The sequence below is a fragment of the Pinus tabuliformis genome, chromosome 1_1, assembly GCF_031772625.1.
Source record: "Pinus tabuliformis cultivar Carrire ecotype Pingquan chromosome 1_1, CPIR1, whole genome shotgun sequence".
NCBI classification, from domain to species: Eukaryota; Viridiplantae; Streptophyta; class Pinopsida; order Pinales; family Pinaceae; genus Pinus; species Pinus tabuliformis.
In genome coordinates this window covers 174,872,711-174,897,683 of record NC_142297.1, presented here as the reverse complement: position 1 = coordinate 174,897,683, position 24,973 = coordinate 174,872,711, and the positions used below count along the sequence as shown (strand labels likewise).

The following is a 24,973-nucleotide window of genomic DNA, read 5'->3' as shown; positions in this document are numbered from 1 at the left end:
ATAAATGTTGGAAATGGCGACTTCTGGATCCAAGTTACAACAGTGAAAATCTATCAGATGAATGGTTTTGTTATATGGTGCCTTTAAAAGGTTCCTGTAGTATCCTTGAACAAGCAATTGAACCTGGGGTAATTACATTTGGTGCAAAACGGTCGAATGGTGGATTTATAACTTCGAGAGCATTGAACCTGTGAAGACACCGGAGAGCATAGACTATTCTGCAAAGAAAGGCAGGGGAAATGGTGTAGATCTCTCCAATAGATTATCAAATGGGATCCTTGCTTCTAGTTTACCTATTCCTACTATGTCGCCAACTCGTGATAGATCCATAGGAAAGAGCCTTTATTACACGTCTGCGAGATCTCTAGCAAGCAGTCATACCCCAACTCGAGGCTCATACCTCGTTGCATCATCCCGTGGGTCTGGTTGCAGTGGTCCGAGTTTTATATTAAACCAGTCCTCGGTAGACGATGAAGGATTGCTAGCAAATATTGAATCTACAAGTCCTATGGAATCAAAAACCATGAGCGCTTCTGTTGAGCAAGTTTTGTTAGCAGCTAATGATGCAAAGCTACATGGAGGATCGTGTATGAAGTTTGGTAGACTTGCCTATAAGATTGTTAAAATATTTCCACCTTTAAAGGCAGTGCAGCCAAGATGCATGCCAGGCATACAGTCCTTGTGTGCTCTGCACCTTGCACTTGATAAGGCAACAGCCCTTCTTCAGTACTGTGCCGAATGTAGCAAACTATACTTGGCTGTTACTGGGGACTCAATCCTGGCAAAATTTACAAGGATAAAAGGTTCACTTGCTCAAAATCTAAGCCATCTTCAATCCATGGTGCCACGAAACCTAGCCAAGCAGATAGCTGAAATTGTTGAAGAGCTTGAAGAGATGACATTTGCATTAGAACCATGGGAGATGGAAATTGGTATTGATATTATTGCACTGCTGTAGCATTGTTCTGGCAGTTGGGATGATACATCACAACTAGAGGTTTTCCATCAGGTAGCTAATAGGTTAGGCATAATATCTCCAAAAGCTGTGTTAACAGAGAGAAGAGCTCTAAAGAAGGTGTTTAATAAAGCCCAGGCTGAGGGAGATCAGAAGAAGGTTTCTATTGTTGCTTACCTCCTAAATATTCTAAGAAAGTATTCCAAGGTCAGCTATATTTCTCTAGATAAAGGTTCTCGGAATTCAAATCCATGTTTGGAATCAGGTAGAGAAATTGCAAATGAATTAAGTGTGGAAAGGAAAGATGACAAGTATGGATCCAGACATTGGTCATTTAACTTAACTGCTAAAGGAACCAATAACAGTTCAGGGGGTGCACCAGTACCTCCTGAGGAATATAGATGTCTAATTTCCTTGCAGCTAATGACTGATCCTGTAGTCATTGCATCTGGCCAAACATATGAACGAGTGTGTATAGAGAAGTAGTTTAGTGAGAACCACGATACATGCTCAAAATCTCAGCAAAAAATTGTCATATCTTTCCATTACTCCTAACTACTGTATCAAAGGTCTGATTGTCAGTTGGTGTGAAAAACATGGAGTTAAGGTTCCAGATCCAATTACTCGACCTCTTCCTACATCTAATTTGAGATTAGACTCATCAGACTCTGTTGACATCACATATCAACATGATGACTCTGTCAAACTAAAAATACCAAAAGAAGGGGCTGGCTTTGTGACATACGGGACACAGGTTCTGATTCACTTGTAAAGTAGAAGTTTCAGTTTTTCAGTGTAGATGATGATGATGTTGAAGGCCATGATTACAGTCTCATTGCCAGACTTTCAACTGTACAGATTGTTTTTCTGTACAGGTTCATTTAGGAGGTAACGGCCTATTTCATAGGTTTGGCAATACCACAAGCTCAGCATGCAATCCAAGTTGTTGATAAAGTTAGAGGGATGGAGTGGCCTCCTGATGTGCTACAAGTCTCATTGGATGCCACTGTTGGGAAAAGTGTAGCCATAAGCAACAGAGGCTTTGATATCCAAAAGGTGAACCTTATACAGCAGGAGAATGATTTGACTGTAAGGATGACATTGCATACCATGAGGATTGAAGATAAACTTCAAGGTCATGTGTCTACAACATGCAAGTATATTGCTTGTTCTGTGCTGGAAAATGATAGTCAAGATCCAGTTGAGGAGATCATTAATAAATGTAGCACAGTGTTAGCAGAAAACCAGAGAGGAAGATGTATTTGATTTTGTGAGTGTTACATTTGTTACAAGGCAGCCTAATTCTCCTCACTATGATAGAACAGACACTCAGATGAACATTCGCATGACAAAGCTTGATTTCTTCTGCAACAGATGTATTGTTATTTCTTTGATTGACTTTGGCATGGAACTGAGTGAATTAATGGAAGTCATATCTGAGAAAGAAGAACAGGAACAGAGGTCCTTAGCTCAAACCAATGAGGCAAAGGCTGAAGGAAATAGATCATTTGTAGCTGGAGAATATGAAGCAGCTTTGGCACACTATGCAAGTGCACTGGAAATTGCCCCAGAGGATCCCATGGCCAACGAAGTCCATTCAATGGGTTTTACCAATCGTGCTGTTTGTTGCTACAAACTGAGAAAATATGATGAAACAGTGAAGGGTTCGAGTGGATTCCACCTGATGAGATGATGAAAATTACTTACTGTGAAGCTGATGTGGAGGAATTGTCAGTTTCCCATGATCTCTGTGCAGGTAGTGATTATTTCATGATGTTACATACGAATGCTATACATTCAGTGATCCCATATGTGAAGGTTTTTGCAAGAGTTTCCCCTGAGCAGAAAGAACTCATATTGACAACTCTGAAGACAGTGGCGATCATTTGATCAGAAAGGAAGACTGTGTTTTTAAATTACACAGCAGTTTCGTAGCGCGCTATGAAACTGCTGTAGGTGGCGTTTTTAAAGCAAATAAATAGCTTGGTAATATGTGCGGGAATTTTCAAAAGGGAACACCTAAAGGTTATGTAAAAGATCAAATGAAGACATCCCAGCCATTCTGATCAAGACAGGTGTGCCTTCAAAAAGGAAACATGGTGGTGTTCTATTGTTTTTGGGTTATTAAAGAGACTTAAAGTACTTGCTGCTGCATATTCGAAGTAATGGGGGACCAGAACCGAAAAGTAAGGGATATTCTCAGCCAACATGGAGCAGATTAAAGCCTTCAGTATCCAAAGCCAACATGGGGCATTAACTGCTCATCTCATGCCATCTCAGCCAAACGAAAAGGAAACCAGGTGTCAAAGCTGCAAGGAGGAATCATTCTACGAAGGAGATAGAGTTAGAGTTATAATTAAATTAGAACTCTTTATAACTTCAGTTAGTGGTTATTGTATTAAATAGTTTGTTGCAAAGCAGATAGGTGTCATTAGTGGCAGTCATCGAGCTCCCCTCATGCTGGAGGAGGAAGCTCCAAGTAGTTAGAGTTATGTTTCTATATATAGCTGAATCATCTATGTAATGAGGGTTGGATATTTGAGAAAACAGAGTATTATTTTGGCTTGTGTAAAAACTCAGTTTCAGTAATACAATTTGCTGCTTTTCTTCTCAGGATTCATACAGTGTTTCAATGCTCAAGATATGTGGTTTTGCTTTATCCTTAATGTTTTTACAGTTGTATAAATACACAATCACTCAGAATTCACTTTGCTGCTCTGATTTCCTGTGTGTATTTGTAAGCTGAGGTTTCTATGAGATGTGTTTTGAGTATTTAAACATCACATGCCCTGACTTCTATGTATGAGTAGTGTTATAGTTTACTGAAGGATGATTAACTCCATAAGCCCAATGGAAGTCTTTGTAATGTCTGTCCAGCCAACATATTTGTTAAATTCACTTTGCAAGAGTTAGCCATCTTATCAATAGTCAAAATCAATAACCTTTTGAGAGAGCCCTCTCAGGCTAGGGAGGCTAATCCTTAGTCAAAAGATTGGTCTGAAATAGTTACACAGAGTTTGCCTGATCAGCAGCCCTTCAGTGCTTGATTTTGTGATAACATTTTGGTGCGTCTGCCGGGAGTCTGAAGATTATTCTTTCCCGAAATCATGAAGCTGAACTTCTGAAGGTAGCAGGAGCTCAGAAGGTTTTTCAGGCTGCAATCTACCTTGGCGACTCCATTGTTGAAGAATTCAAAAATTCATACATTCATGGTGATTCCACTGGAGTTATGAAGGACCCAGATGCTACCATTCTTATCTCAAGGTATGCATGCATAGATTTTTCAGGAATTCATGGTTTCCCAAATCATTTTCCCAAGGATGCATATTTTCTAAGGAATGGTCCAAAATTCAACGGAGAGGATTTGAGTTTAACTTTGAAGCATATATCAGATTTCTGTAATTTTACTGAGCTTCTTAGAGTTAAACATGAGGATGTTTGCATTATGTTGTTCTATGATTCATTTCAAGGGAAATGCAAACAGTGGATTGAAAGCTTTCCTGCCAAATCCATTAAGTCATTTGAAGACTTTTGGCTTATGTTTTTGGATGAATGGATAGATAGATCAGATGTGGTGGCAAACTCTCCTTCAATTCAAGGTTTCAAACAATGGAATAATGATCATAGTAATGGAGATACAAATGAAAGTTTTTCTTTGTCCTTGTCCTCGTATCTAAAATCATTTGACTGCCAGACAGAAGATAAGATGAAATTTTTGGATGAAGTTGCTGAGGACATTGAGAAAGACATTGAAGGTTTAGAAGGTCAAATTCAGGCATATAGTTTTCATAATCATGATCATTATTTTCAGAAGCTTTCAATGGCAGAACACAAGGAGAGAGTGTTGCTTCCTTTCTCTTTCACGATTGAGGGACTGTACACTGTTGTTGAAGATCAGTTTGCACAACCAGAAAGTTACAAGAATCATCAAGCTGATCATGTATTCTGGGATCCTATAGCTGACTACATGGAAGAGTTTTACTCTCCAGTGTTTCAGTTTTTCTATGAAGGTCAGAGGCAATTTCAGTGGCAGTGGTCATCGCCATATCATATTGGCTCTGAACTCCGATGCAGTCAAAGAAATCAAATATCAGATAAGACAAATGATTGGCTACATTGGAAATTTCACATTGATTGAGCTGAAAGAAATTTGAATTGTTAGGGTAGGTAGGTAGGAAATTGCAAATAAGCTCAAGGTTGACTGAGCATTTTTTTTTAGTAGATGTAGTTTCCTTTCTCCTACAGTGATCATCAAGCTTAAGCCCGAGGTGAAGGCCCAAGAAGCTTGAAGGGGATGTTTGTCAAGCAGATCCATGTTTGTTATAAAAAGGACAAAGCACTGTACCTACGAGTTCTTAGTGTACCACAAGGGCACACTATCCCAAGTGGAGCCACTGTTATCACTGAAAATTATAATGCCAAAATTTCTCAGACTAGCTTGAGGACAAAGTGCATAGGTCCCTTTATCAGTTTCGCAGCGCAACATCTTTTAGGTGATTTCGTAGCGAAAAACACCGACTTTGCACTAACTGCGCTACGAAATGGGGAATTCGTGTTGATTCACAGCACATCTCATCCCAGCTGTCATATTTTCTGCAAGAATTTTACGGGGATAACATGTGCAAGGTCTTACATGTCGGTCTTGACACGTGTTCTGTAGCCTTATTAAGACCGAAACTTCTGATTCTGGTTTCGATTTGTGATCAATCTGGCGGTGCTTGAAAAGAATGCTTCATTTCATAATTGGGGTGATAGATGTCACTGAAATTATGACCAATGGGGATAAGGGAACTCTGGTTCTTAATCACACGCAAGGATTCCAGGATTGTGCAGCTTATGCTAAATTAGAGCAGTGGTTAGGAAGCAAGGCCGATGAGTATTGGGATGAAAATTTCGACACTCTTGAACTGAGAGACAACAGCAAAGGGTACAAACCTGACCATGAATGGGTTCAGTGCAATAAATGTTGGAAATGGCGACTTCTGGATCCAAGTTACAACAGTGAAAATCTATCAGATGAATGGTTTTGTTATATGGCGCCTTTAAAAGGTTCCTGTAGTATCCTTGAACAAGCAATTGAACCTGGGGTAATTACAGTTGGTGCAAAACGGTCGAATGGTGGATTTATAACTTCGAGAGCATTGAACCTGTGAAGACACCGGAGAGCATAGACTATTCCGCAAAGAAAGGCAGGGGAAATGGTGTAGATCTCTCCAATAGATTATCAAATGGGATCCCTGCTTCTAGTTTACCTATTCCTACTATGTCGCCAACTCGTGATAGATCCATAGGAAAGAGCCTTTATTACACGTCTGCAAGATCTCTAGCAAGCAGTCATACCCCAACTCCAGGCTCATACCTCGTTGCATCATCCCGTGGGTCTGGTCGCAGTGGTCCGAGTTTTATATTAAACCAGTCCTCGGTAGACGATGAAGGATTGCTAGCAAATATTGAATCTACAAGTCCTACGGAATCAAAAACCATGAGTGCTTCTGTTGAGCAAGTTTTGTTAGCAGCTAATGATGCAAAGCTACATGGAGGATCGTGTATGAAGTTTGGTAGACTTGCCTATAAGATTGTTAAAATATTTCCACCTTTAAAGGCAGTGCAGCCAAGATGAATGCCAGGCATACAGTCCTTGTGTGCTCTACACCTTGCACTTGATAAGGCAACAACCCTTCTTCAGTACTGTGCCGAATGTAGCAAACTATACTTGGCTGTTACTGGGGACTCAATCCTGGCAAAATTTACAAGGATAAAAGGTTCACTTGCTCAAAATCTAAGCCATCTTCAATCCATGGTGCCGCGAAACCTAGCCAAGCAGATAGCTGAAATTGTTGAAGAGCTCGAAGAGATGACATTTGCATTAGAACCATCGGAGATGGAAATTGGTATTGATATTATTGCACTGCTGTAGCATAGTTCTGGCAGTTGGGATGATACATCACAACTAGAGGTTTTCCATCAGGTAGCTAATAGGTTAGGCATAATATCTCCAAAAGCTGTGTTAACAGAGAGAAGAGCTCTAAAGAAGATGTTTAATAAAGCCCAGGCTGAGGGAGATCAGAAGAAGGTTTCTATTGTTGCTTACCTCCTAAATATTCTAAGAAAGTATGCCAAGGTCAGCTATATTTCTCTAGATAATGGTTCTCGGAATTCAGATCCATGTTTGGAATCAGGTAGAGAAATTACAAATGAATTAAGTGTGGAAAGGAAAGATGACCAGTATGGATCCAGACATTGGTCATTTAACTTAGCCGCTAAAGGAACCAATAGCAGTTCAGGGGGTGCACCAGTACCTCCTGAGGAATATAGATGTCTAATTTCCTTGCAGCTAATGACTGATCCTGTAGTCATTGCATCTGGCCAAACATATGAACGAGCGTGTATAGAGAAGTAGTTTAGTGAGAACCACGATACATGCTCAAAATCTCAGCAAAAAATTGTCATATCTTTCCATTACTCCTAACTACTGTATCAAAGGTCTGATTGTCAGTTGGTGTGAAAAACATGGAGTCAAGGTTCCAGATCCAATTACTCGACCTCTTCCTACATCTACTTTGAGATTAGACTCATCAGACTCTGTTGACATCACATATCAACATGATGACTCTGTCAAACTAAAAATACCAAAAGAAGGGGCTGGCTTTGTGACATATGGGACACAGGTTCTGATTCACTTGTAAAGTAGAAGTTTCAGTTTTTCAGTGTAGATGATGATGATGTTGAAGGCCATGATTACAGTCTCATTGCCAGACTTTCAACTGTACAGATTGTTTTTCTGTACAGGTTCATTCAGGAGGTAACGACCTATTTCACAGGTTTGGCAATACAACAAGCTCAGCATGCAATCCAAGTTGTTGATAAAGTTAGAGGGATGGAGTGGCCTCCTAATGTGCTACAAGTCTCATTGGATGCCACTGTTGGGAAAAGTGCAGCCATAAGCAACAGAGGCTTTGATATCCAAAAGGTGAACCTTATACAGCAGGAGAATGATTTGACTGTAAGGATGACATTGCATACCCTGAGGATTGAAGATAAACTTCAAGGTCATGTGTCTACAACATGCAAGTATATTGCTTGTTCTGTGCTGGAAAATGATAGTCAAGATCCAGTTGAGGAGATCATTAATAAATGTAGCATAGTGTTAGCAGAAAACCAGAGAGGAAGATGTATTTGATTTTGTGAGTGTTACATTTGTTACAAGGTAGCCTAATTCTCCTCACTATGATAAAACAGACACTCAGATGAACATTCGCATGACAAAGCTTGATTTCTTCTGCAACAGATGTATTGTTATTTCTTTGATTGACTTTGGCATGGAACTGAGTGAATTAATGGAAGTCATATCTGAGAAAGAAGAACAGGAACAGAGGTCCTTAGCTCAAACCAATGAGGCAAAGACTGAAGGAAATAGATCATTTGCAGCTGGAGAATATGAAGTAGCTTTGGCACACTATGCAAGTGCACTGGAAATTGCCCCAGAGGATCCCATGGCCAACGAAGTCCATTCAATGGGTTTTACCAATCGTGCTGTTTGCTGCTACAAACTGAGAAAATATGATGAAATAGTGAAGGGTTCGAGTGGATTCCACCTGATGAGATGATGAAAATTACTTACTGTGAAGCTGATGTGGAGGAATTGTCAGTTTCCCATGATCTCTGTGCAGGTAGTGATTATTTCATGATGTTACATACGAATGCTATACATTCAGTGATCCCATATGTGAAGGTTTTTGCAAGAGTTTCCCCTGAGCAGAAAGAACTCATATTGACAACTCTGAAGACAGTGGCGATCATTTGATCAGAAAGGAAGACTGTGTTTTTAAATTACACAGCAGTTTCGTAGTGCGCTACGAAACTGCTGTAGGTGGCGTTTTTTAAAGCAAATAAACAGTTTGGTAATATGTGCGGGAATTTTCAAAAGGGAACACCTAAAGGTTATGTAAAAGATCAAATGAAGACATCCCAGCCATTCTGATCAAGACAGGTGTGCCTTCAAAAAGGAAACATGGTGGTGTTCTATTGTTTTTGTGTTATTAAAGAGACTTAAAGTACTTGCTGCTGCATATTCGAAGTAATGGGGGACCAGAACCGAAAAGTAAGGGATATTCTCAGCCAACACGGAGCAGATTAAAGCCTTCAGTATCCAAAGCCAACGTGGGGCATTAACTGCTCATCTCATGCCATCTCAGCCAAACGAAAAGGAAACCAGGTGTCAAAGCTGCAAGGACGAATCAGTCTACGAAGGAGATAGAGTTAGAGTTATAATTAAATTAGAACTCTTTAGAACTTCAGTTAGTGGTTATTGTATTAAATAGTTTGTTGCAAAGCAGATAGGTGTCATTAGTGGCAGTCATCGAGCTCCCCTCATGCTGGAGGAGGAAGCTCCAAGTAGTTAGAGTTATGTTTCTATATATAGCTGAATCATCTATGTAATGAGGGTTGGATATTTGAGAAAACAAAGTATTATTTTGGCTTGTGTAAAAACTCAGTTTCAGTAATACAATTTGTTGCTTTTCTTCTCAGGATTCATACAGTGTTTCAATGCTCAAGATATGTGGTTTTTCTTTATCCTTAATGTTTTTACAGTTGTATAAATACACAATCACTCATAATTCACTTTGCTGCTCTGATTTCCTGTGTGTATTTGTAAGCTGAGGTTTCTATGAGATGTGTTTTGAGTATTTAAACATCACATGCCCTGAATTCTATGTATGAGTAGTGTTATAGTTTACTGAAGGATGATTAACTCCATAAGCCCAATGGAAGTCTTTGTAATTTCTGTCCAGCCAACATATTTGTTAAATTCACTTTGCAAGAGTTAGCCATCTTATCAATAGTCAAAATCAATAACCTTTTGAGAGAGCCCTCTCAGGCTAGGGAGGTTAATCCTTAGTCAAAAGATTGGTCTAAAACAGTTACACAGAGTTTGCCTGATCAGCAGCCCTTCAGTGCTTGATTTTGTGATAACACGGACCATGGGTAAATCTCTTACAACTGACTTTACTTTACAAAACTAAGGGCGGACTACCCTTTTTGACACATGACACCTTCACGCTCCATAACCAAAAAATCCAAAGTCTTTACAATTATATTACCAAATTTTACTCGAACATGGGATTTTAGTCACAAAACTTCCCTTGGGGGATCCCGCTCCCAACAACCTCGACCAAGGATGCAACTAGTTTCACACCATTCCAGCTTGTCTACGTTCTAGAAGCGACGTTACTGATTGAATGCAAAATTCCTTCACTCAAGCTAGTTGTCGAACTTCTCCCCGAAACATCACCTCAGGAAGAGTGCCTTTTATATTTAGAACGTTTGGATGAGTCTCATCGTCTCACTGCTTTGCTCATCGAAGCACAAAAGAATCAAGTCAAGTCCCATTTTGATCAGTTGGTCTCCCCTTGCGCATTATCTGAGGGTGACTAGGTTTTACTATACGATCAAGGTAATGATAAGATCGGGGTAGGAAAGTTTGAACCCATGTGGCATGGGCTCTACATTATTAAACACGTTTTTAAAAAATGGGCCTATGAGCTAATTGATTATGAAGGCAATCTTTTGGACAAGCCCTGAAATGGGATTTATCTCAAAAAGTACTATGGTTAGGTCATCTTTCATGGTTACTTATGTACATTAGTGTGTCATTCATTTCTGTGCAGTGTGGTTTGGTGTGTTAGTTTTTAAACAACTTTCCTATTTACTATGTTTTCCCTACTTTGCAAATGTATGTGACTCCTCACATCGGTTTCATTGATGATGCTTACCATAGTACCTAGAATCTATCCTCCACAACATGGGCTATTTATGACACCCATGGTGATTTGATTGATCTTCAAGGTATTTGTTTAGGTCACACAACTAATAACATTGCTAAATATAGCCCCATCATCGAATTGTTGTCAGAAGCAATTTCTCTTGACATTCGAGAATTGGTTGTCAACCTGCATTCATAGCTTGTTGTCCTTCAACTCAACGGGCAATATTTCGTCAGAAACCCTCAGATATTGAGAATGTATCTACATATTCGTCTACTGGAAAGGAATTTTGATTACATTACATATCATCATATTCCTAGATGCATGGATATATTGGCAGATGCATTAGCTAATTATGTGCTGGATAGACATTTATGAAACATGTCAAAAGCCAAAATAAATCATTTGTACCATAGTAAGCAAGAAAATACAACATATATATATATATATATATATATATATATATATATATATATATATATATATATATATATATATATATATATATATGTATGTATGTATATATATATGGTGATAATGTTTGATACATAAAAACCCCAAAAAATAATATGTGTGTTCAAATAACATCGACAGCTCATAGGCCTCATATATCCGTGGCACACAGGCCTCAAAAATGAAAAATGCTGGACCTAGGAACTAATCAGCATGTTGATCATGTTAGCATGAAACTGCTCGTGCAAGACGAGTCAGTAATCAGCGGATCCGGTCCGATACTCCCACTATATGCCTCTGGTACTAGCGTGGGATGTCTCCCACCCGAGCATACTATGGGATACCATGAGTCAACCCCTCAAGGTTCCTCGCAATCTCCTCCTCATTGTCACTCCCCTCCTGATAAGGAGCAACATCAAACTGGCAAGCGACGTGCCTGGCTATTAGGGACATCCCGGCAGGATGCTCTGGTCCAACATTTGCATTGATAAAACAAAATGTTATAAACACACACACACACACACACACACACACATATAATAGTTAAAAAAACACAAAATTAAAAATTGATCTTTTACCTTCGTCGTCAAAATTCTTCCCATCTGGTAGTGGCATGTCTCGATCTCCACGAAAGTTGGTACCACTGTATGGCTAGTCCTCCACCACGACTAGTTATCATCGTATCCATGAAAAGAAGGTGGGCCTGTAGGACATATACTAGCCCCCAATGATCCTAGGCATCAAATGACTCCAACGGGCCATTCATGGGTGTCATGGCATTGGCGGATCTACCTCAGTCAGCTGGTACCGAAACAACAACACCGTTTCCAAGAAAAGGGTCACTAGTATGGATCCAAAGAAAAATTTCTTCAGATTCCCCGCCTTAGCTTTTGTCAGCTAGTGTTTTATGTTGATCTTCATGGCTTCCGCCCAATTGAAGATTGTTGGTGTTGTATGGTTGATAGCATATAGAAATTTCGACTTGTTGGTCTCATGCACTACTTGGGACCCTTCCACTCTATTGATAATCAAGAGTAGCACTCTCATTGTCAGATCCCGCACAGTGGCAATCTCAATCTTGCCGCTCTTGGATTTCAAGGCTTCAGGGCAATGTTCAACAAGGAGCGTGGGTATGTTTGCCCTAATCAGTCGTGACCCATATAAGTTGACTGGTTTCCCTCTCAGGGACAATCCTGTGATGAAATATATGTCTGAAGTTTCTAACTCCACCTCCTAGTCACCAATGATGAATATTTCCCGATTTATGTCCGAGAGTAATCAATTATCGAAGCAGCTCAGGTTGAGCCTGCATCCCTAGTGAGAGAAAGAACTTGAGGAGCCCATAGCTACTCAAAGCATTCAAGTAATTTGGATCATTTAGTGCATGAGTGTCCACATCTTCATGCTCACGTTCTTTCTAGTCTACCATTTTTGATGATTCTTTCCTGCAAAATTCATGTATTCAAGTCAATAATCATTTTTGGCCAGTAAAATTTGGATTCAAACGGTGTTTTTGAGAGGAAAATGGATTTTTCCTTGTTCACAACACCAATGCGCCTATTTTAAAAATAGTTGTGTTGACGACACGATTGGGTGTTTTAATTACCCTCGGCTGATGCATTTCCATGCTCGGAATTCACGTCGACCGAGGGCAATTTTTTTTGCCAAAACCTCCCTCAGAAATCCACAAAATGGAGGAAAACAAGAATAAAATTATGGAAATGGAGCTTAGGGCCTTTGCTCTTACCTGCAACTGGCAGCTCAGTGAATGACCTCCCGGATCTCTTGCAATCTACTCTAGAAAAATTAGGGCAAAAGTGGGTGAAAAGTTTTTCACAGTAAGGGAAAATGGTAAATGGTAAAAAATATTTACTTTTCCCTCATTTTATTCAATTTTTCATGAAATATTAAGGTTTTTTAAATATCTTGACCTATTTTTCCTCAAGAATTAGATAATCCACTTTACCCTTTTGCACAGTAACAAGTGATGGATGTTCGACGATGAAGGTGAGTCATGTTTCAACTCTTTTCTCGACTAGTAAAACTCAAATGAAACGATTGCCGAGTTTTTTCCCTTTTGACTTGTTAAAGTGAATAAATGGGGGTATGCTTTCAAGCTCTTTTCTTACACTTTAAACACAAAAAGATAGACAAGCCCTTATCATTTCGAACTTGTTAATGGATGCAAAACATCATGCACCCAATTTACGTTTACCCATTTTCGGGCTGGGATGCACTATTTACGAAAAAGGTACTCCTTGACTGAAATGGTCAAGCGGTTCTCTCAAGTATCGTTTTCTAACTTTTCGATCTCAAGAGACAAAAATGTATGAAAAGGGACCATGTGGAGTTTCCTTCTCAGTTTCTTTTCAAGCTCTCTAAACATGAAAAAGATACTGAGTTGCAATTTTGTCGGACTTGTTAAAACATACAACGACATCGGATTTGTCACATTACGAAAATGAGCTTCTCCTTCCTCGGGCTCGTTAAACTTACTAGGTTGGATTCATTCGAAGGATGAACTTATAATGAAAGCATATGATATCCCCTTCAAGCTTGCGATTAAAAAATAATTGGGGTACCCACCAAGAATGGTGGGGGAAAAATTTGGAAATCTAATCAATTGTGTCGGCAACTCACTCTTGAATAGGACACTTTTTGCTTCGTGTCAGGATGGGATATCGTCCATTTTATCATTGACCTTCCTAGGTTGGGCCATTCATTTTTTCCTTCCATTTGATCTCGGCCACATCATTGTGACTTCTGATCCTATGGATCTAAAAGCTGCCAAACTTCCAATCGTGTTGCTGATATATTCAAGAGTTGTCCTTCTGCAGTTACACTTACCCCTAATTCTCTGTATCATCCAATATCATTTTGCATCCCTTTGTTTTGTGTCGATGATTTGGGATACATTATGGCCCTCCTTCGACATGGTCGCTTCCTGTTGACTTCAGCTCATTATCAGGGAAGTTGACCGAGAGACTCCCTTCCAGTACCTTAGAGCTTGCATGCCCTAATGGCAAGTTCTTTGCACTCGATGACAAGTTCACATCATTGGCTTTCAATCGGGTGATTTCACGGGTGTTTGACTTCAATTCCCTTATTCACATTTCGTGAATTGTGCTAATAGTAACTTGAGGACCATTTTCATTATTGGAGGTTTCTCTCGTTCTTGTTAACAGTTCACATCATTGGCTGGTAATTCAGTGATTTTCTAGCATGTTCGACATCAACAAATATATTCACATGTTAGAATTTGTACTTTGATCAGGTCGTGTTGGAGTGCAAGACACTTGGCTTAGATTACAAAAGTCCAGGTTGTAAGGTGATGTGACATCATCACGTTGATATACATGTCTCTCTAATATGGATGGCTGTGACCATACCATGAGTTATCATATGCGATCCTTCTCATTATTGGATGGCTGCGACCATAGCTTGGTTTCATTATGGTCCTCTTTATTTGATGGTTACGCCCATGCCTGGATCCATTTACATGATCATTCTCTAGATGGCTATATCCATGCCATAATTCATGTATCATTTGATAGAGTTTTCAGTGATGTATATGTATCTGTACTTGCTTGCAGGTTTTCTGACGACAGACTTTGGTTCCCCGTAATGATTCATAAAGCATTTCATCCCTCACTCTAGTTCAACCTTCATGCTTTAAAGGGTATATGTTACACAACATTTTGTTACTGTCCCTATAATCCCAGTTCCTTGATCCTAAGGACCTCTACAGTGAACCCTACATTCTTTGCCTTGATGAATAAACTCCCATTGTGTCCCTCTTCATGAGCAGAACAATTCCCTTTTGCACCATTTCCCAAAAATCTTCTGTTTTTCCTAGTTTAGAAGACTAACGCTAATGACCCTTGTCCTCCTCATGCTGATATGTGGGAATTAAGACTATTCCTGGCACCGACTGGAGTGACTGAGGTTTGTTTCAGTCACACTGATCCTCTTTTAGAAAGTTTTTTAAATAAGGAGCTGAAGCTTCCAACTCTAGAAGCTTTGTAACAGAAGTCTAGTAAATGGTTGAGCCGGATGGAGTCGAGGATGTCAATTTGGGCTCCTTTCCCTTATAGGGATGGAACTACCTCAAGATATAGGACCTTCTCCCATGACAAGAGGAACCATCTCCCATCCATTCATGTTATATAAAACTCCCTTTTTCCAAAGCACAAGCTAGTGTTAATGTTGGTGTGCTAGTGCTAATTAATTTTGGAGTAAACAACAAGCTATTCATAGTTGTAGCTCTCTAGTTGTGTGTGGGGGAGAAGTGTGAATTTGGTTTATTGTGAAGCCTAAAGGGAAGAGCCTTAAAAATATCATTGTTGAGGCCATCATGGAATGCTAACAGAAGTGTGTGGGAACCTGGTTTTGTCGGAGGAGAACAACAATGTCAAGACAATCGTTGTAATGTCTTCTTGATTTAATATATATGCAACTATCGATTGATTTCCTACATAATGTGTCATCTCACATGTTTATGGATTAATGCTTCTTGACTTGTTAAGTAGGCTGAATTGCAACTTGTCTATTATTACGGTTGTTGTTTCCTATTGTTTACTTGTTTCTGGTGTTTGAAGAAGGAAACAGGAGATAGTTGGAGCAAGAAAGCAGGGTCATCATCAAACAGGATAAGCGTACTAAGATGTAGGCCCTCTTAATTTGTTCTAACCTAAGGAAATATTCCATCGAATGTCTTGTTAGTGGCTAGACCCACTATTGGGCTAGAGTAATCGTTTGTGTCCGCACTTATAATTTTACTTCACCACAAGGAGAATCATGCGTTATTGTTTATTAGTGAAGTAAAAATGAATAACCAATGAATATTTGCAGAAAATGCCCAGAAGCTTAAGGAGAAGGAGGAAATCACCGCGTGCAATCAGTAATTGGAAGCAATGATTACATAGGTTTGCAATGAGCTACCAAAGCTCAACATTTCGGCTGAAGCAACTTCCATGGAGAAGATACAAAAGCTAGCCGCAACAGTAAAAGAGTCAAAGGATGAAATCAGCTGAGTCTGGTTCAAATTATAGTTATATACATCAAAGTTACAATTGAAGCTACAACCGATGACTCCTCCAGAGGTCCGGGTGCAGTGTAGAAGTGCTATCAAGGAAGGCATGTCCAATTTAGAAAACACAGTCAAGGGCTACACCAAGTTGTTCGAGTTAGGGCGTGGAGTTATGGACTTCACTGTAGGAGCACCCAAATATCCAAAATATTGGTGCAGATATCAGGGAAAAACAGAGGCAGTTCGACGAGATTCAATCGACTGTGCAAAAAATAGGACCAATACAGCGGTTCGCGAGGCTACAAGAAGGAAAGTTGCTGCAAAATGAGATTGATGAGTTGCGCCATAAGGAATAAATTCTTGCTACCCAAAAAAATCCATGGACAGAGGAGGCCAACCAGTTAACTCTCTCATTCTAGAGAAAACTTAAAAGCATGCAACAGACTCAGAGGACCATGGGCCTTGCAGTGGCTAGCCCAACTTCTGAAAAATTGGTTTAGGAGGTACAACAGGCTACTACACAGGGAAAAACTGATCTACAAGTTTTGAAGTTGGAGTTCCATGAACTCCAAACGAATATTGAAGTGCCAACCAAGTGACTCGAGGACGAGCCACGAAATTGTGTTGGGGGCTTGTTGGGATAAGGTCCCCTAGGGTCAAGTTTTGGTCCTTATTTTTGTACAAATGTAAAGTCTCGGCAATTTAAGGAAGCGGAGTGTGGTGATAATATAAGTCAAAGGGGCATTAGTCCCTTAGGTTGTTAGGGGATAAGAAGTTTTGAGACCCGCCCATGGTCTGCAGACCATGGTATTGTAAAAGCTAAGAATATATATAGAAGGGTCATAACGTGTCTAGAAAGAAAAGGTAATAACTACAAGATTATTTTTTGGGAAAGTAAGCTAAGGCAGGAAAAGCATGTTTCCTATACTTAGGTGAAGGGGTAGGCTCCTGTAGCTGAGTGTGCGGAGACCTTGGTAAGCCCATGGGCTAAGTGCATGGGCCCCTGTAGCTGAGTGTGTAGGGAAAGTCTGTAGTTGAATGAGTACATCTAATAAAGATAGTTTTGATCCAGTAAATGTGCATCTGTGTATCTATTTTTACTTGTGTAGTTTTATGTATTTTCAATCTTATGTGTGAACGTGGTAGATCAATAATATTTTTTGATTTTATGAATAATTAAAGACCTTTGCAAAGATCTATATGATGTTTAGGTGAATTACTATAATTTACTATTTCAGAAGGATTAAGGTTCCTAAGATAGAGATAAGCCCTAACAACTGGAGGAGCCCATCACATAGGCCTTTGGATGCAAAAACCTAGTTCTGTCATCCCCCAATACTGCTTCGTGTGAGACTGCAACCTACATTACACAGGTTGTTACTGAAAGGGCCACCAGTTTAGGTTTTGTTCATTGGTGTAGCTAACTTTGAACTTGGGTCAGGGCCCATCAATCCAATAGGGGCCGTGTGCATGTCGATTGGCTTTTCTAGTTGGCCATGATCCAAGACACATGGGCATTGCGGGGGACGCACTTTTTCCTCAGAGACCTGGGGTACCGAGGCCACCACCTGCTCCTCAAGATGGCTCAGAGCGAGTGGTGTAGAGGCCTTGGTTGGAGATTGGTGGGCCCTATGGAGATGGGGCTATGGATACAGAGGGATGGGTCATGCGATCTGAGGAGGATGAGGCATGATGCAATGGTACTAAGGTGGAGTTACAATAGTACCGTGACTCCTGGAGATGAGCGGAGACCTTTATTAGAGGTGTGCCCTTTGAGGGATGGGCTCACCTTCCAGAGGTTGTGGTTGAGATGATGATGTCTGAGGAGTGGGAGCATCAAACAAATTTGCACTATATTTCTATGGTGGTGGCTATAGTAGGTCCATATTGGTGCCTGATGTGCAGATTGGGCCACTAGGGCCCTAGGGAGACTAGCTATGTATTTATGTTTTTTGGTCAAGATGATGTATGTACCAGGGAAAGCACCCATTTATGAGGATGGTCCCCTGTATTTTTGGTGACTTATCCTTCCTGGTCATGGGCCAACAATTTTTGTACTCATATATATTTTTTGATGTATATATGAGGCTATTTTTCATGGCTCTCATGATGTGATACATGTGTCCATACTTCTTGGTGTATTTCTGCGTTTGTGTTTCTAGATGTATCTTTTGTTGATGTTTTTATATATCTTGATGATTATATATGTGTGATGCATGTGAGTATAGGATTTGTTTAGCAATGCAATCAGCTATACGATTTTGATCTTTGGGTATATGTGTAAACGTGATTTGATCAAAATTTCTAGCTAACCTTTCTACATGCAGATATTCATGAAAAAGACATGGATCGTGGACTTGGAATATCCTATTTAACTGGGATGCTATGAGCTGGGAATTAAGGAATAGATGCAGGTGATGTATACCTAGGTGGTGGGCATCAACGAAGAGGCATATGACGACATCATATTTGTCTTGATTATTGGTGGCTAAACCGATAGAAAGTCCATTTAAGAGATGAGGTGTCCAGTCAGGAGAGTATATGGCACATGCTGCAACAATGAGATTTTACAACCATCGAGATACACCGTCATTGAACCCATGGTGATAAGATGGAAAAATATCCATCTGTTGACATGAGATGAGAGAGAATTTTTTTGAATACATCCATGATGAGGTGATCATCATAAACAATAATTCATTTCACATACATGCTTACTCTAACATTTTATTGATGAAATATTTTTTGGTAAAGACCATTGAAGGGTTTTTTAAGGAAAGTCTCATCAGGCTTTGGTAGTATGTATGCCCCCTTGTGGAGGCAATTCTTGATGATTTGTGGGCCCTTCCAAATGGTTTCGAATTTAATTTGTGCTATGGAAAGGGTTTCTTTTAATTGGTTCAAAGTTAACTGAATAGATTGTATGAGAGGCAGTGCTACTCATGGCGTAGGATGTTGATGCCTCGTTTTCATTGTGTGAAAGGATATCTTGTGGAGGTATCCATCTATGGGGTGAGGTCTTGTTGTGGCATGGCCAGTTTGTGTGGATTGGTTTTAAAGCTTCTCTTGCTGGACAAAACTGTGTAAGGTGCTGACAATTCCTTGTGTGGTGGAACTGACAGAATATCTGACAATAACACTGTGTAATTTTTTCTTGGTTTGAGAAGTTCTTATAGGGGATGTAGGCCACTAAGTGGAAAATGTCATTGAACCTACTCAGGTCATGGAATTTATTGATTAAATGGTTGGTTTTTCACATAATCAGCATGTGATGGGTGAACTTATTTGCCAATTGGTATTTTATTAATTTTTGCATTTTCTAGAATCGATTGTGCGGACACAACCAACCTCCCTAGGAGCCTAAGACTCTCTAGTGACAAACAAGACAAACAAGAGCAATCCTTCTCTAAACATGCATTTACTATACGGGAAATCAAGTGTTTATATCCTACCTGTAATCCAACGCTGTTGTAGCAGTCCAGCTCCGCTGATCCGGATGAGCTCCTCCTTCACTTTGAAACTTGCATACACTAACAATCAAACGATTAAATATCACTTGATAATCTCATAGAATAAAACATATTTAACACATAGACCAAGGAATACATGAAACAACTCATAAATAACAAGTTATTGAGAAGAATGGACTCATTTGCATTAATAGGTAACAAAAGGAACAAATACAACCTGAGCCTTGGTGTTGTGCAAGTCCCTCCCAGGGTCCATCAAGAGTTCTCCTTTACTTTGTCAAAGCTCACCCACTTCCAAATAGAACAAGCAAAGATGGCAATCTCTCCTCACAAGCTTCTAAATGGGAGTCCTAATTTCTGCAGCATTTACCCTTAGAAGTGTATAGCTTTCAACCTCCTCTCCTTCTGGCCCAATGCCTGTATTTATAGTGCTCAAGAGGAAGTTAATCAGGTCCACCATCAATGGGATAATCCCCTCTTTGGATGGGATAGCTCCCCTATTGATGGGAAAAGTTCCTCTTTGGTAGGAGTGCATGAACCATCTGGAGGCGCTCAATACACGTCGAACAACCTTCTAGAATGCTCTAGAAATGACCACAAGTGACTTTTTAAATATGAAACTTGCGCATTTTAACCTTTTCAGGGGGACGCACCTGCACCTTTACATACAGAGCGTCCAAAGACGCAGCTTTTGTGAACATTGGGTGCGTCCCCGCAGGTAAGGTTGAGAGAACCTGCGTCCCCAGAGATAAATACATTTAGAAAGACTTTCTCTCTTTTTGGAGTTTGACATGGAGAGCAGAGGCATAAGACTTGCCTAAGAGGGTAGCATGACTGTTGATAGAGTCATCCTAACTGTAAATGGTCATGGTGACATTTTTTAGTGTAACAGATTGCCCCCTAAAGTGCGAAGCCTGAAATAGATTAGGGTTTTGTATTATCTAGGAAGGGTGAAGCACTTTATCATTTCAAGGATTATCTCGTGGAGAGCCTGGTCAGAACCTGCAATTTTCAACACAAAATACATGTATAAGATTATATCATCACTGAGGTAGGCATTCCCATACTCAGATTAAAACTTTAACTAACAGACTAACTACTCTGATACATGAATGATCTTGCAGTACATCATAATCATAGACTTTTGTAGACACAGTATGGGCGCAGCCATCTGTTTGTGATTAGTCTACTTAGACAATGAATACAAAACTCCTCGCAGCCTGGATGGTAGAAACTAGATCCAGGGTCTTCATTTCTACTTCTCGAATTGGTACGATTCTAGCCATGCGAATAAATGAGTTGATGTCGAACATGGTAGAAACCACTTGATTACCAGTCGATGATGTAAACTGTTAACAAGCATGAGAGAGACCACCAGTAATGTCAATGGTTCTCAAAGTACCCAGTACAATCCATGAGATGTGAATGAATGAGTTGATGTCGAACATTTCACGGAATCCTTTGATCGAAAGTCAATGATGTAAACCGACGTCAAAGGCGAGAAACCTGCCATTGATGCATGCAGACTTCAAGGTACTGACGATTTCTAAGTCATCTCTCTAGATAATGTGCTGATGTCGATAGAAAGTGACTCGTTGCAGGCAAGCCTGCAACACGAAATCATTGTTCAAGTTGAAGAAATGTTGCTGTAAGGACTGACTCAGGGATGGTCAAACGGATGACAAGTATTTTGCATATGAAAGTTTTGCTTGCAGACCTCTTGAACACATAACGACACGACAGATGGTTTGGTGATAAACGACTCAAAGTTAATCCCCGGAACCCGGCTGAAGACTTTCAAAGTGGTTTGATCAACTGTGAGGTGAAGGATTTCCCAACCCAGGTGAATGAAAAGTGTCGTGTTCAAGAGTGGTAATAAAGTTTCTTCTGAGACAAAAGGTAACAAATAGGCTCATTCTTCTCTCTTTTCCCCACCATTTCTGGCAAGTACCTCTTTATTTTTAACAAGCTTGAGGAGGATAACATATGCTTGATTATAAGCTCATCCTTCGGATGAGTCCAACCTAGTTTTGATTCGAACCCTAGGAAGGAGTGGTTCGTTCCTGTTTGTAATTGAACAGGTCCTTTACTGTGAAATGTTTAACGAGCCCAGTATAGGAGAAACTCGGCGTTTTTCAATTTTAGAGAGTCTGAAAAACTTAAGAAGACTCCAAGTTGAACTTTTTCGTAGATTTGTGTCCCTCAAGCCCGAAAAAGTATAAAATAATACCTGGGGGAACCGCTTGATCTTGCGACCAAGGAGTACTTTCATAATTAGTGTCACTGACCTGAAAAGTAAAAAGCGATCAAGGACACATCGTTTTATTTCCGTATCGAGTTTGAAACGACAAAAACCCGGCAATCTTTTCCTGATTTTACGGTTAGAAAAGAGCTATAAGGGGACCGTCTTTTAATTTCGTTTTAACGAGTGTAAAAGAAACGCTCGGCAATATTTTCATTTTTTAGGAGTCAGAAAAGGGCTTAAAAGATGACTCTGATATTTTGGTTCGTGAAAAATGACAATTTTCCCTCTAAGTCCCTTTGTCCTGCACAAAAACAACACATTACTCATACCTGTTTAAGATAGGTAAAAATACATCGAAAAAAATCCTTCCATGGTGAAAAATGAAGAAATTCATCCAAAAAACCTATAAAAAGACTTTTTACCATGTCATTTTTACCATTTTACTATTGAGGTTGAAAAAAGGGCTTTTGGCAAGAAACTTCCCGTGGTCGCTGCGGAAAATCCGACCGTCAGAATCGAACGCCGTCTCTTCCAGGTATTTTACAACATCCTACTCTTCAATTCCATCCGATTAAAATTGTATTTTAGGTTTTAGTTTTGTTTTTTGGGGGGGTTTAGGTTTCAAAATGCGCTCTGCGGGGGACGCAGGTGCCCTTCGGGTGACCTGCGTCCCCCGACTTTTTCCTATATAGGAAAATGGTCGGGGGACGCAGCCCACCTTCAGGCCAGCTGCGTCCGGACACCCTGTGTTAGAAACGCGGGGTGCGTCCTCCGTGGAACGCAGAATTTGAAACCCCAATCCTCACAAACAACCATTCAAATTTCCCCAAATTAATTCTAATCATTGTTTCTTGGTGTGTAGGGCACTCACCATGTTGGATTGGAGAGAAAGAGAGCACGAGGACGTTGATTTAGCTACAAATGAACATCAACCTTCCATTGATGCCCTAAAAGCATGCGGGCTATATAAATACTGGGCCATACCTGGCATGAGGTCTCAGGTAAGATTCTTAGAATGGCTGGTTGAGAGATGGAACGTTCAAGAGCAATGCTTTTACATAGGAGGGCACCAGCTCGAGATAGAGCCCTCAGATGTATACTTTCTCACTGGCTTGCCAAATAGAGGCGAGCAACTCAATCTAGCCGGGACTAGGCTGGGTGGCCAATCCCTTGTTAGTCTCCGGGAAGATTGGTGCACACCCAATGCACACCATTCGAAAGGCGTGGAAATCAAACACATCTCTCTACGTGAACTCAAAGTTATAGCTTTCACGGTTACCAGGATTTTCGGCGCAGCCGCTTTGCACATTGCTTCTGGGTCCCAAATGCGGATGGCAATTGACTGTTACCAAGGCACCATTTTCAACTGGTGTGATGCTGTGTCGGCTAATGTGAAGAGCCAACTGACTAAGGCAAAGAACGGACGACTGAAAACTTTTGGATATGGGCCTTTAGTCGTGAGCTTTGCCTTAGAGAGAGTTCCGATGCTGATCCCTCAGCAACTCACTGTTGATATCTTGGGTCCTCGGGAGCCAAAGCTGGTACGATGGGTTGCGGTGATGGCCCGGCATCCTGACGAGGGCGCGGCGGTTGTTCGATTCTCTGATAGTTATTTTCACTGGTTAGAGGACCAGGTTTTTTCGATCCAGGACTTTCCGTATGCCGGAGTAGATTTTCGACATGATCCGGACATGGTTCTTCCACAGGGAGAACAATGGGATGACAGAGGTACTTTATTTTTCACAAGTTTTCAAATTATGTATTTTTTTGTTTTTTATATATATCGTCTCAAAACTGACAGTAAAAATTTTCAAAATGCAGATGTTGGTCCACAGCGCCCAGCCAACCTCCGGACTTTTGAGAGGAGACATCCAGTTGCACCGGTACCGGCCCCACAGGACGCGGCGGCTGCAGAGGTACTGGCTGAGTTGGAGCATGATCTAGAGCGTCTGACGGCGGATATGCCTGAGACTAGCATGGATGATATTCCTATCAGGCTTCAGCATTATGTAGTCGCGGTCCCTGGACCGTTTAGGAGATTTTTGCGCAAGGTAGCCCGTGCAGTGGTGTCGTATAGGGAGCACCACCAGTGATTGGCTAGTCACTTTGTAGACACATGTGACATTTTTGACTTTTTTGTACTCTATCATTTTTGCCGATCATAAGGTGTTTTTCAACCTATGATCGAAGACGATGTATATTTTTTGACACACTCCTATCTATATATATATCACTATTACCGGCTTATCTTGTTTAACATATGTGATGAAATGTTTTTAAATTTACTTGCATGATTATCGTAAATGTCTGTCCAACATTCGAGAAGCAATTGCATCTGCTAATGTATTTAAAGACCTTGGAATATGCTGATATTCAATGTAATCAAATTCACGTTCCAAGAGACGCACTCTCAAAAACAACCTTAATAACACAGGATTTCTAATGGCATAAACTCTATTAAGCTGTAATACAACAAGTTCAGAATCTAACCTCACTATCAAACGTCGAATTCCAAATGAAATAGATTCGGATAATAATTCAACCACTGCACTGTATTCTGCAATGTTGTTCGTTGTTTGACCGAGGCTTACCCCATGCATAGAAACTAACTCGTCAGAGGGTGAATAGATAACCCAAGCTGCGGAAGAGATATTCTGTGTACTACGACAAGCACCATCAGCAAATCCAATGTATGTTTGGAGAGGCGTCGACATCTGCAATATCAAGAGTAAAACCAAGATAAGCCAGAATAACGACGAAAAACACACTCTCTAAGCTAAGCACACTGACTAACTAACAAGCATACTAGCTAGAAAGAAAACCTAACCTAACTAAAAAATTCTCCATACCCACCATTTAAGCATAATACCTCTTTAGGTAAAGTCCATTTCTGGGTTTACCCAAAGAGTCCCCATCAAAATCAACCAGCTCATAAGCCCCTTTTGCTAGCTTTCGCTTTACAATGTAGGGTCCATGCCACATAGGAACGAATTTTCCAGCACCTAGCTTATCGTTAGCTTGATCATATAATAGCACTAGGTCTCCCTCCGAAAAACT

The 24,973-nt window shown here is 40.3% G+C and overlaps 1 pseudogene; it reads left to right on the top strand.

The window, feature by feature from the left end:
• Positions 1-304: 304 nt before the first annotated feature.
• On the top strand, positions 305-1,727 carry LOC149212128 (U-box domain-containing protein 6 pseudogene; annotated as a pseudogene).
• Positions 1,728-24,973: the final 23,246 nt, after the last annotated feature.